The sequence below is a fragment of the Saimiri boliviensis genome, chromosome 2 (assembly GCF_048565385.1).
Source record: "Saimiri boliviensis isolate mSaiBol1 chromosome 2, mSaiBol1.pri, whole genome shotgun sequence".
Lineage (NCBI taxonomy): Eukaryota > Metazoa > Chordata > Mammalia > Primates > Cebidae > Saimiri > Saimiri boliviensis.
In genome coordinates, this window is record NC_133450.1 from 122149355 (window position 1) to 122161292 (window position 11938).

At 43.3% G+C, this 11938-nt stretch overlaps 1 protein-coding gene across 4 annotated transcripts in view; it reads right to left on the bottom strand.

Annotated features, from left to right (window-relative positions):
• TEP1 (telomerase associated protein 1) overlaps positions 1 to 11776 on the bottom strand; it is a 60739-nt gene extending 48963 nt beyond the window's left edge. Inside the window, exon 1 of one of the 4 annotated variants that reach the window (XM_039462858.2) lies at positions 11619 to 11776. The gene's annotated coding sequence lies outside the window, so the exon portion shown is untranslated. Of the gene's footprint in view, positions 1 to 4296; positions 5030 to 11618 lie in introns of those variants that run through there. The other 3 variants (XM_039462857.2, XM_039462856.2, XM_039462860.2) reach the window with 3 other exon arrangements.
• Between the last annotated feature and the right edge of the window lie 162 nt (positions 11777 to 11938).

The window sequence follows — 11938 nt, forward strand, 5'->3', positions numbered from 1 at the left end:
CTGGGTTCATCCAGAGAATATCCTAAGGGAGAGGGGTAGGAAAAAGGTAAGGCAAAGGCTTAAGAGCAGAGAAATTAAGAAAACGCTGAGCGCAGTGGCTCATGCCTATAATCCCAACACTTTGGAAGGCTGAGGCACAAGGATTGCTTGAGCCCAGGAGTTCAAGACCATCCTGGGAAACATGGTGAAACCCCGTCTCTACAAAGTTTTAAAAAATAAAAAATGTTGGACAGCGCGCAGTGGCTCACACCGGTACTCCTAGCATTTTGGAAGGCCAAAGTGGAGGAATCATGAGGTCAAAAGACCAAGACCATATTGGCCAACCATATTAGTGAAACCCTGTCTCTACTAAAAATACAAAAATTAGCTGGGTGCGGTGGCACATGCTTGTAATCCCAGCTACTTGGGAGGCTGATGCAGGAGAATTGCTTGAACCCAGGAGGTGGAGGTTGCAGTGAGCCAAGATCGCATTCCAGCCTGGCAACAAAGCGAGACTCCATCTAAAAAATACTAATAATAATAAAATAATATTTTTTAAAAGAAAAAAAAAAGGAATGGCTGGAGAAAAAGGGACATGCCTTCACATAAGAAAGTAAAGAAGACCCCCTCCCTAGTACTATCAGTTTGATCCTTACTTAGTGGAGGGTGTCTCACAATATAATCTGGACTCCGGGTTCTTAGCTCCAGAGAAAAAGATACTTTAATCAAGTTGTCAATATTCACCATCTCAGCTTCCTTGCCTCCTATTCACTCTTCAACCAACTAAATGGGATTCTGCCCCACCAGTTCACAAGTCCTCTTAGGTAACCAAGGAACTTCTTATTTCTCCTGTAAATAAATACATCTTGGCCGTTATCTATTCCATCCCTCAAGTAGAATATAACATTGTTGATTACTCTCTCATTAAAACTCTCTCTTCCAGGCCAGACACAGCGGCTCATGCCTGCAATCCCAGCACTTTGGGAGGCCGAGGCAGGCAAATCACCTGAGGTCAGGAGTTCGAGACCAGCCTGACCAACATGGAGAAGCCCTGTCTCTACTAAAAATACAAAATTAGCCAGGCACTGTGGTACATGCCTGTAATCCCAGCTACTCAGAAGGCTGAGACAAGAGAATCACTTGAACCCAGGAGGCGGAGGTTGCAGTGAGCCAAGATCGCACCATTGCACTCCAGCCTAGGCAACAAGAGCGAAACTCCTTCTCAAAAATAAATAACTTCCTTTCTTTCCTATGATGTTACTGTCCTGATTTTCTTCTTCAAACTATTCTGGCTATATCTTCCTAGGGATTCTTTCCCATTCCTTAACATCGATGCTCCTTGCAGTTCTATTCTAATCCTTTCACATACTTTCCTGGGGTGGTCTCACCCACTATGTGACTCCAAATAAGATACCTATGCTGGCGACTCACAGATCTATTCCTGGACCTAGATCTCCCTTCTGAGCTTCGTATTTCATTTATCCATTTGACTACTGGACATCTCCACTGGATGACTCAAAGGCACTCCAAATTCCACAGATCCTAAATGTATCATCCTTTTCCTTCTCCCATCTATGCCCCAAATCCAGACCCCTTCCTTGGCCCCTGCTGCCTACTGAACTTTGAAGTTAGACAGACTTGAGTTTGAATCCTCCTTCACCTTGGGATCTTGGTTGGGAAAGATATTTAAATTCTCCATGTTTCTAGGGTTTTCTCATTTATACAGTTAAGAAAAATGTTTACCTCACTGAGTTGTTATAGAAATAAATGAGAAAAAATATTAAGCACTTTGAGGATTGCTTGGCACTAAGTGTTCAATATAGAAGCTATTGTTATTTGTTACTATTATCCAGTAAATACCAAATCCTATTGATTCTACTTCCTCAGTGTCTCTTAAATCTATCCAGTTCTCTCCATTCCTTCTACCACCACCTTTGCTGAATTTAGATTTGTCTAAAGGATCTCTCTGCTAGAGCCACACATGGTAGCCTGTAATCCCAGAGACTTGCAGAGGCTAAGGCAGGAGGATCACCTGAGCCTAGGAGTTTTAAACCAGCCTGAGCAACAAAGTGAGACTTTTTTTTCAAAGCATGTTTCTTTATTAGCCCACTTGCCAATTGTTTCTCCTTACTGAAAGAAAACTCCTGAAGGTAAGGGCTCCTTTGTCTTGCTCCTCTCTGCATCCTCAGCATGACACACAAAACCCGGCTTGTGGTTACCTCCCAGCATCATCTCTTACTAACACCCCAATCTAACTCTCAGCATTCTAAGCCTCCATCATACAAATTCTATTTAGCTTATTAACTGCCAAGGTATCTCTTGACTCTGGGCCTTTGCACAGGCAGATCCCTGGAACAGTCTTTCTTTCTTCCACCAGCACCACCTCTCCTTTACCAGACCAAATGCTACTTCCCTCTTATTCTGTAGGCTTCAGTTTCATCATCAATTCCTCCAAGAAGGCTGTGCTGACACCAAGCACCAGTCTGGTTTAGGTGGCCTTCTCCTTGTTTTCACAATACCCATACTTCCCCTCTCATAGAGCATATCACCTGTTTGTCTTTCTTCCCAATAGACCATTAAGTTCCTGAAGACAGAGGCACTTTTAGCCTTGTTAACCATTGTTCCCACAATTGCTGATCTGTGGGATTCAGAGGCGTTTGAGAATCTAGTAAAAGCTATGGAGCTTTTTCACAGAAAAAAAAAAAAAAAAGAGTATATACTGTTGTGTGCTCAATTTTCAGTGTCTATGAAGCCCATTTATGGATCTCCCAAGATCTCCACAAACTGCAAATTAGAAACCTCTGCCTAACAGAATGCTTGAATTATACCACCAGGAACTTATTTTCTGCCAAGTGTGGTGGCTCACACCTGTAATTCTAGCACTTTGGGAGGCTGCGGCAGGAGTATCACTTGAGCTCAGGAGTTCAAGACCAGCCTGGGCAACTTAGTGAGACCTCTATTTAAAAAAAAAAAAAAAAGAGTATATTCTTATTTATTTGGACAAAGGCTAATTTCTCATTCATATGTAAATATTTTAGGAATACATAGCTAAGTCAACCACTTAAACCTAGTGTGAATACGCTTAGGGACAGGGAAAGAGAACACTTACAAGAAGACCTGAATGACTAACAATCCAGGACTAAAACAGATAACAATACCCCACTGGACATCAGTGTGACAAACACATCAAAAATGATGGCTTCTGTGTCCTGTACACTTTGCTCATGTCTTTGCCCTATAAAAGCACCCAAGGAAAGGAGTGGGGAATCTCAGAATTGACTCAGATTGTTTTAAAGAGATCTCAAACCAAAAATAAACAGAAAAATAAGGACAGTTTATTTTTTTTGCATCCTGGAACTTTTAAAAGGAGATTCAGCTGAACCACAAATGAAGAGATAAAGTTCCCTCCCCACTTCCATCTCTAGTTCCCTTCTCTAGAAGTAAACATTGCTAACAGCTTTATACTAAGTTTCACACTTTCTATGCATATACAGATATGTGCCTTCACCACCACCATTGCTTTTGCTTTTGCTTTACACAAACAGGATTATAAGTTAGACACTATTCTGCACTTAGTATATGTCAGAGACCTTGCTGTGGTAACACATTAAACCCTTTTTTTTTTTTTTTTTTTTTTTTTTTTTTTTGAGACGGAGTCTGGCTCTTACCCAGGCTGCAGTGCAATGGCAGATCTCACCTCACTGCAATCTCTGCCTCGTGAGTTCAAGGGATTCTCCTGCCTTAGCCTCCCGAGTAGCTGGGATTACAGGGGCCCACCACCACGCCCAGGTAATATTTTTGTATTTTTAGTAGAGAGTGGGGTTCACCATGTTGGCCAGGGTGGTCTCAAACTCCTGAGCTCAGGTAACCCGCCTGTCTCGGCCCCCCACAGTGTTGGGATTACAGGCGTGAGCCACCACGCCCGGCCTCCACCTCACTCTTTCAAGTGGCTGTATGGTCGTCCAGCACATTTAAGCACAGCCTAGGTTTCTATTATTACAAACAGTTCTCATATTAGCGTTTGTTGGTGACAGCCACTGTTCCCTTCCAATAGGCACACAGGGCAGGGAAGGAAGAGGGGCTGATTCTCACGTGGTCTCTATTCCTGCCCCTCCCTCTCCCTCAGCCTTCTCCTCTCTCACATCCCCTTTCACGCAGTGTGCACTCCTTCCCCTTCCCGGAGCCGCCGGGAGGAGCCGCGTGGATGCACTCCCAGGTGAATCTCAGGTGGTTCCTAACCGTCCCCGCCAGGCCCTTCCCACCCGCTCTCAGCCTCCGAGCCCAGCGCCCTAGACCCAGGGCCAGGGCAAGTTCTACCTGCGCTCGGACCCTCCCTTAGACTGGGGTGGGAGACACTGGTGCCTGACCTGGGGCGTCCGAGTCCCGCAGCAGGAAGCAGAAACTCAGTTCCGGGTACTGCCGGAGGGAAGGGTGGCAACCAGGGGAGGAGCCGGATGCGGATCTGGGAAGACACTCCGCGGGCGCCGGATGCGGATCTGGGAAGAGACTGCGCCGGCGGAGACGCACGGCCGGGGCTGGGCGCAGAAGCAGCTGGGCGAGCTCTGAGCCCTGGGCCGCGAGACGACCTACCAGGCCGGAGACGCGAATGCCGAGGACCCCTGCAGCCTTTTCTGGGGCCCGAGTTTAGTTTGTTGTTGTTTCCCTTCCTGATCCTATTTTCTCCTGTCTCTAGGACTTCCCTCTCTACCAAATTCGTCCCCTCTTTGGCTAATTTTCGTCTTCTTTCTCCTGTTATCTCTTCAAAACACCTTTTCTTGGAAAAGATTTCAGCATGTTCGCTGCCTATCTGTACACTTCACGCCTCAGCCTTCTGAGTAGCTGGGACTACAGGCACATGCCACCACACCTGGGTAATTTTTGTATTTTTAGTAGAGACGGGGTTTTGCCATGTTGGCCATGCTGGTCTGGAACTCCTGATCTCAGGTGATTTGCCTAACTCTGCTTCCCAAAGTGCTGGGATTACAGGCGTGAGCCACTGCACCTGGCCCTCACTTTTCTTTAAGCTTTTTAATTGCCTAATTCTTAAAACAACATTGATACGAGCCTTTTTTTTTTTTTTTTTTTTTTTTTTGAGACAGAGTCTTGCTCTGTTGGTCAGGCTGGACTGCAGTGGTACGATCTTGGCTTACTGTGGCCTGTGCCTCCTGGGTTCAAGCGATTCTCATGCCTCAGCCTCCCAAGTAGCTGGGACACCAGAATCTAGGCTTGGCTTACCATTACCCTTGGAAGATTATCAACTTGTACTTTAACTGTCCAACTGTACAATGAGTCACAGGAATCTAGGCCATCAGTATACCTAAGGAAATTTTATAAAATTACCCTTTTCAGCTGGGCGCAGTGGCTAATGCCTGTAATTCCAGCTCCTTGGGAGGCACAGGCAGGCAGATCACTTGAGGTCAAGAGTCTGAGATAAGCCTTTAATGTGGCAAAACTCCATCTCTACCAAAAAATATAAAAATTAGCTGGGCATGGTGGGGCACACCTGTAGTCTCAGCTACTCAAGAGGCTGAGGTGAGAGGACCGCTTGAGCTGAGCCCAGGAGGCAGAGGTTGCAGTGAGCTGAGGTCATGCCACTGCACTCTAGCTTGGGTGAGCCCAGCTGCATAAAAATTTAATATTAGCTGGGTGTGGTGGCTCACGCCTGTAATCCAAGCACTTTGGAGGCCAAGGTGGGTGGATCACCTGAAGTTGGGAGTTCAAGAACAGCCTGACCAACATGGTAAAACCCCGTCTTAAAGAAAAAAAGGAAAAAAAATTAAATGAAAAAAAAAAAATTGTATCAATTTCCATGCCCGCTTGGGCCTCTTGTTAGAGTATTTGCACTAAATAACTCCTGCTGTCTAAAATTCAGTCAATAGGTAACTTCAGCACTTGCTTTTTGCATATTAGCAGACACGTGTTTGAATAGACTAAAAAGGCCGGACTCATGCCTGTAATCGCAGCACTTTGAGGAGCCAAGGTAGATCAATCAGTTGAGCTCAGGAGTTTGAGACCAGCCTAGGCAATATGGCAAAAACTCATCTCTACAAAAAAAAAAATATACAAAAATTAGTAGGGCATGTTGGCTAAAAAAGTGTGTCAGCAGTCTACAACTTTTGTAAGAAGATGGGGACTGCCTGAGGAGGACAGAGAAGAATCACATTAAAACAATGCATGCCAAAAGAATAATCACCTTAAAAACAAAAACAGGATACCTGATCTCAAAAAGGATTTTAGTCCTGCTTTTGGATGGGGCGAAACAGGGGTAATTGGAAATAAAATCTGGATTTCAAAATATTGAACTTGGAGCCAGGTGTGGTGGCTCACACCTGTAATCCCAGCTTTTTGGGAGGCTGAGGCAGGTGGATCACCTGAGGTCGGGAATTTGAGACAAGCCTGGCCAACATGGTGAAACCCTGTCTGTACTAAAAATACAAAATTAGCCAGATGTGGGGGCACATGCCTGTAATGCCAGCTACTTGGGAGGCTGAGACAGGAGAATTGCTTGAACCTGGGAGGCAGAGGTTGGGAGGGGCCAAGATTGCGCCACTGCACTCCAGCCTGGGCAACAAGAGTGAAACTCCATGTCAAAAAAAAAAAAAAGTGAACTCAGAACACTTTTATGCCTTGTAGGAAGAATGAAAATAATATAAGCATTGAGATAATCAGGGAAAAACTGGAATACCTGGCCACAATCCAAGATATGGGTGATGACAGTATATTACATATATATATACACACACACACATATATATAAATTTTTTGAGATTTGAGATATGTAAAATACATATATATTTGATATTACATATATATTTATATATGATCATATGTTAAATATAAAATTATATAAATGTTTTTTATTTATATATATTTTATACATATAAAATATATAAAATTTGAGAAATTCCATCTCAAGATATGCATATATATTGTGTATATATGTACATATTGTATATATATGTGTGTGTATATATGTATATCTTGACATGGAATTTCACTTTTGTTGCCCAGGCTAGAGAGCAGTGGCGTGATCTCAGCTCACTGCAACCTCCGCCTCCCAGGTTCAAGCAGTTCTCCTGCCTCAGCCTCCCAAATGGCTGGGATTACAGGATGGCACCACTCCTGGCTAATTTTTTGTCTTTTTAGTAGAGACGAGGTTTCACCATGTTGTCCAGGCTGGTCTCGAACTTCTGACCTCAGGTGATCTGCCCGCCAATGACTCCCAAAGTGCTGGAACTACAGGCGTGAGCCACCACGCCTGGCCAGATAGTATATTATGTATTAAAACATGGTTGTTTAAACATGCCCTCTGGAGTCCAATAGATTTGTGATTATGTTTTATTTTTTTATTTTTTGAGACAAGGGTCTCAAAACATATGCCACCACACCTGGTCCAATGGATCTGTGTTTATATCTTCCTCTGCTACTGACCAGCAGGGTGACCTACACTGTAGAAGAAAATAAGGTTTGTAATCTCATCAATCCTGCATGAGCCAGAGAGTGGTCCTTGAGTCTGCAGCAAGATCAGATGATGATAATGTAGCAAAGGGGCCAGGCTGGGTTCTCCATTTGAAAAGTCTCACCTCAGTCTCATTCTCATAACAATCCCTGCTTCAACATATCCTAATAAGTGAGAAAAACTGTTGGAAGGAAGAACCCACTACCCCTTGCTCTGGCTGAGCTTCTCTGAAATTAAAAGCTATCTGCATTGCAGCAATTGGATGTTAGATTTCTCAAGACCATGTCTCTAAATCTCCAGCGGCACTTATACCTGCTCATTGTTCCCACTTGTAGAGTCCATGTATGAGTTTCATGGATAAAGCTTGCCACTCAAGTGGAGATGGAGCTATCTTAGAGAGGGGGCATAATAAAGTCCTTCTACAATACATGCTCAACATTTACAAACTGTGTGAGTTTGGGCAAATTAACTCCTCTAATCTTCCAGTTTTCTCATCTATAAAGTGGGAATAATAATAGCACCCACTTTTTATAGGCTGTATTATCATTCAAATTAGATAATATACATAAAGCACTTAGCATATCATCTGGCACATAGCTAGCACAAACAATGATAGCTATAATCTAAAACAATCTAGGCTGGGCAAAGTGGCTCACGCCTGTAATCTAGCACTTTGGGAGGCTGAGGCAGGTGGATACCTGAGGTCAGGAGTTCAAGGCCAGCTTGAACAACATGTTGAAATCACATCTCTACTAAAAATATAAAAATTAGCCAGGTGTAGTGGTGGATTCCTGTGATCCCAGCTACTCTGGAGGCTGAGGCAGGAGAATCACTAGAATCTGTAGGCAGAGATTGCAGTGAGCCGAGATCACACCATTGTGCTCCAGCCTGGGCAACAGAGTAAAACTCTGTCTCAAAAATAAATAAGTAAATAAAACAAGCAGTTCTTACTGTCTGTAATGAAACAGCTGACTTTCATTAGTGACAGTTTGCTTGAAAAGTGTGTATTGGGGCTCAGATTGTCTACCTGGTAATGAGCCAAACTGATACATAGTTCTCTAACTCAGTTGGAATCCAGATGAATCTGCTTCCCTGTCTCAGGAATACATCAGGCTGGAGTAGCTTGCAACCTTCTGTACGGTACTCATGGTCTCAGGAGTTTGTCACTGCAGTACCCTGGCCTCCTTGTTTGGCATCATTTAGCTCTCTGATCTAAGATGATATGTCCCAGGAACTTGATTTATAGATTACCAAGCCGCACTTTTCCAAATGTACCCCAAGCTCTGGGGCTCATGAGCTTATAATAACACTGTGGTGTTTATAATACCATTATGGTGCTTATAAGGGTTAAGACATTGAAATGCAAACTGGTTGAAGGACTTACTCATGATTACCAGAGCAACAATTGAATTGAAACTTGAAGCCAAGTTACTAATTCTAGCTCAGTACGCTTTCAAGGCTATATTTTTTTGTCATTTTTCTAATATTATATTTGTTCTTACATTGCTATAAGGAAATACCCGAGACTGGGTAATTTATAAAGAAAAAAGGTTTAATTGGCTCATGGTTCTGCAGCCTGTACAGGAAGCATGGCAGCATCTGCTTCTAGAGAGGCCCAGGAAGTTTCCAATTATGGCAGAAGGGAAAGGAGTGAGGTGTCTTACGTGGCAGGAGCAGGAGCAAGAAGAGAGCGAGGGAGGGGATGCTAGACACTTCTAAACAAGATCTCGAGAAAACTCACTATCAGAAGATATCCAATGGTGCTAAATCCTTCATGAGAAACCACTCCCATGAGCCATCACCTCCCACCAGGCTCCACCTCCGACACTGGGGATTACAATTTGACATGAGATATGTGCAGGGACACAGATCTAAAACATATCAAATAGGAAATACAGATTATTATATTCTGAACCAGCTATAGTAATAATACCATAATCATTTCTCTCTCGGAGAATAAGACTATAATCTTATCACTAATGATATATATGTATGTTTATATCTACACATAAGTATCTATCTATTTATAATATTTTTGGTAGGTGTTTTACCAGGAGCTGTGATAAATTTCCACTTAGGGCCCCTTGATCTCAAGGGCTAGACAGGATTTAGAATGTAGTGTGTGATCCTGAAAGAGTAATTATGACTGTCCTGTCTGTAGACCTAACCTGTAATGTTTGGCTTAGCCTGCCTGTTGGTCCTTGTGTACATGAGAGACTGCTTTCATGAACAGCCTTCCTCTTCATTATCTAGACTGTGTACCACATACTTTATTTCCTAAAGCTGTGTAACAAAATGTTTGAATCACATGATCTCTGAAACCTCTCCATTCTATAATTCTATTAATCTTTCTATGAAATTTTTCTTTTATTTATGGGATTCTCACTATGTTGTCCAGGCTGGACTCAAACTCCTGGGCTCAAGTGATCCTCCCATGTCAGCCTTCCAAGTAGCTGGAATTATGGGCATGTAGCACAGTGCCTGGCAGTTTTTCATTCTTTTGATTGGGCATTGTTGCTGCTACAACCCAGAGTGTCTGTCCAGGTAAATAATGATTCTTGGTTTCGCAGCTAGTGAAACCAAGAATTTCATATAACTTTTGCCCTTCTATTTTTATTTTTATTTTTTATTTTTTTAAGAAGGGGTTTCACCATGTTGGTTAAGCTGGTCTTGAACTCCCGACCTCAGGTGATCTGTCCACCTTGGCCTCCAAAGTGCTTGGATTACAGGCGTGAGCCACCGCGCCCAGCCTTTGCCCTTCTATTTTTTTAAGAAACCTTCCTTGCTATCAATTTTTCATATATTATCATTATTATTAATTAGAGACAGTCTCACTCTGTAACCCAGGCTGCAGTGCAGTGGTGCAATCTCAGCTCACTACAACCTCCATCTCCCGGTTCAAACAATTCTCATGCCTCAGCCTCCCAAGTAGCTGGGATTACAGGTGTGTGTCACCACTCCCAGCTAAAAATTTTCCATATATATTATACTCAACATAGAAAAGATTGGGAGAAGAGACTAAGTCAGTTTTTACTTCGGCAGTCCAGTATTACATGATGAGTCAAGTGAAGAAAAAAAGGTAAGGGAGAATAAGCTCAAGATGATTCCAAAGCTTCAGGTCCAGGAAACAGGGAAATGATAGTGCCAATAAAGCATGATGAATCTGAACTAAGGATAATGGTACATCTAAATGGAGGGACTGAAAAAAATCAGACTGGAACCCAAGTGAATCATCAAGGTTGGAGACAGAGGAGAGGTGAGCTTCCTAATAGGGAGCATAAAGCAAAGGAAAGGAGGAACATAAGCAACCCAGGACTAGGCACAGGAGACAAGAGATAGAGTCCCACACACTTACTTGTACTACATAAACAACCTGTACGTTCAGTCCTACTTAGTAACTGAGTCAATCTTGGAAAGATAAGAGAGGTAACAGAAATTTCACCCTCACCAAAAAAGGGGGTTAAGAGAAGAGTGTAGAAGGAGCTGTTAGAGAGCATCTAGGACACCTTGGCTTATTATCTGATTCACCAAAGGTAAGAATCCCGGGCCTCTACACAGCCATCAAACTAGCCTTGCCAGGTGCCCAGTCTGTATGCATGGTTTCTGTCCCAATTCCTACTTCTCACTCCATATCCCTACTGGGGTTGAAATGCTACCCTGATATTATCCTATTCTTTTTTTTTTTTTTTTTTTGAGACAGAGTTTCACTTTTGTTACCCAGGTTGGAGTGCAATGGCGCGATCTTGGCTCACCGCAACCTCCACCTCCTGGGTTCAGGCAATTCTCCTGCCTAAGCCTCCTGAGTAGCTGGGATTACAGGCACGAACCACCATGCCCAGCTAATTTTTTGTATTTTTAGTAAAGACGGGGTTTCACCATGTCGACCAGGATGGTCTCGATCACTTGACCTCGTGATCCACCCGCCTCAGCCTCCCAAAGTGCTGGGATTACAGGCTTGAGCCACTGCGCCCGGCCGATATTACCCTATTCTTAGTCCACCTGGCTGAAGCCCCAGCCTGTCACCTTGCCTATATTCAGTCCCTTCTCACTGATGAATGGACTATTGACTAGGGTCCTCCTTCAAGTCAGAGATCTCCTCTCTTCTTACTACTGAGGATATGCAGTTTTAAAGATAAATAATGAAAGAACTTTCTGCAATGAACCACCCTCATCCACATACCTGTGAATCCTTGGCTATCAGCTCCACTTGGGACGAAGCCATACCTGCTTGGACACTTTGATATGGCTTACGAGAAATAAGAGAAGGTCCATCCAGGAGAGTGTGCTATATCTAAAGCCAGGAGAAGAGAAACTTTAAGGGTAAAAGCCAGTTTTGAAGCCAGTCAGTTCCTGCAGAAAGATGAAAGAGAATGAAGATGGCCACGGATTGTTAGATTTGGTAAGAAGTAGGTCACAGTGACAGTGGAGGGAGATGATTTCAATCGTGGTAGAGATAGAAGGCAGATTACAGGGAATTTTATTTTGAATGCTTTTTATAGT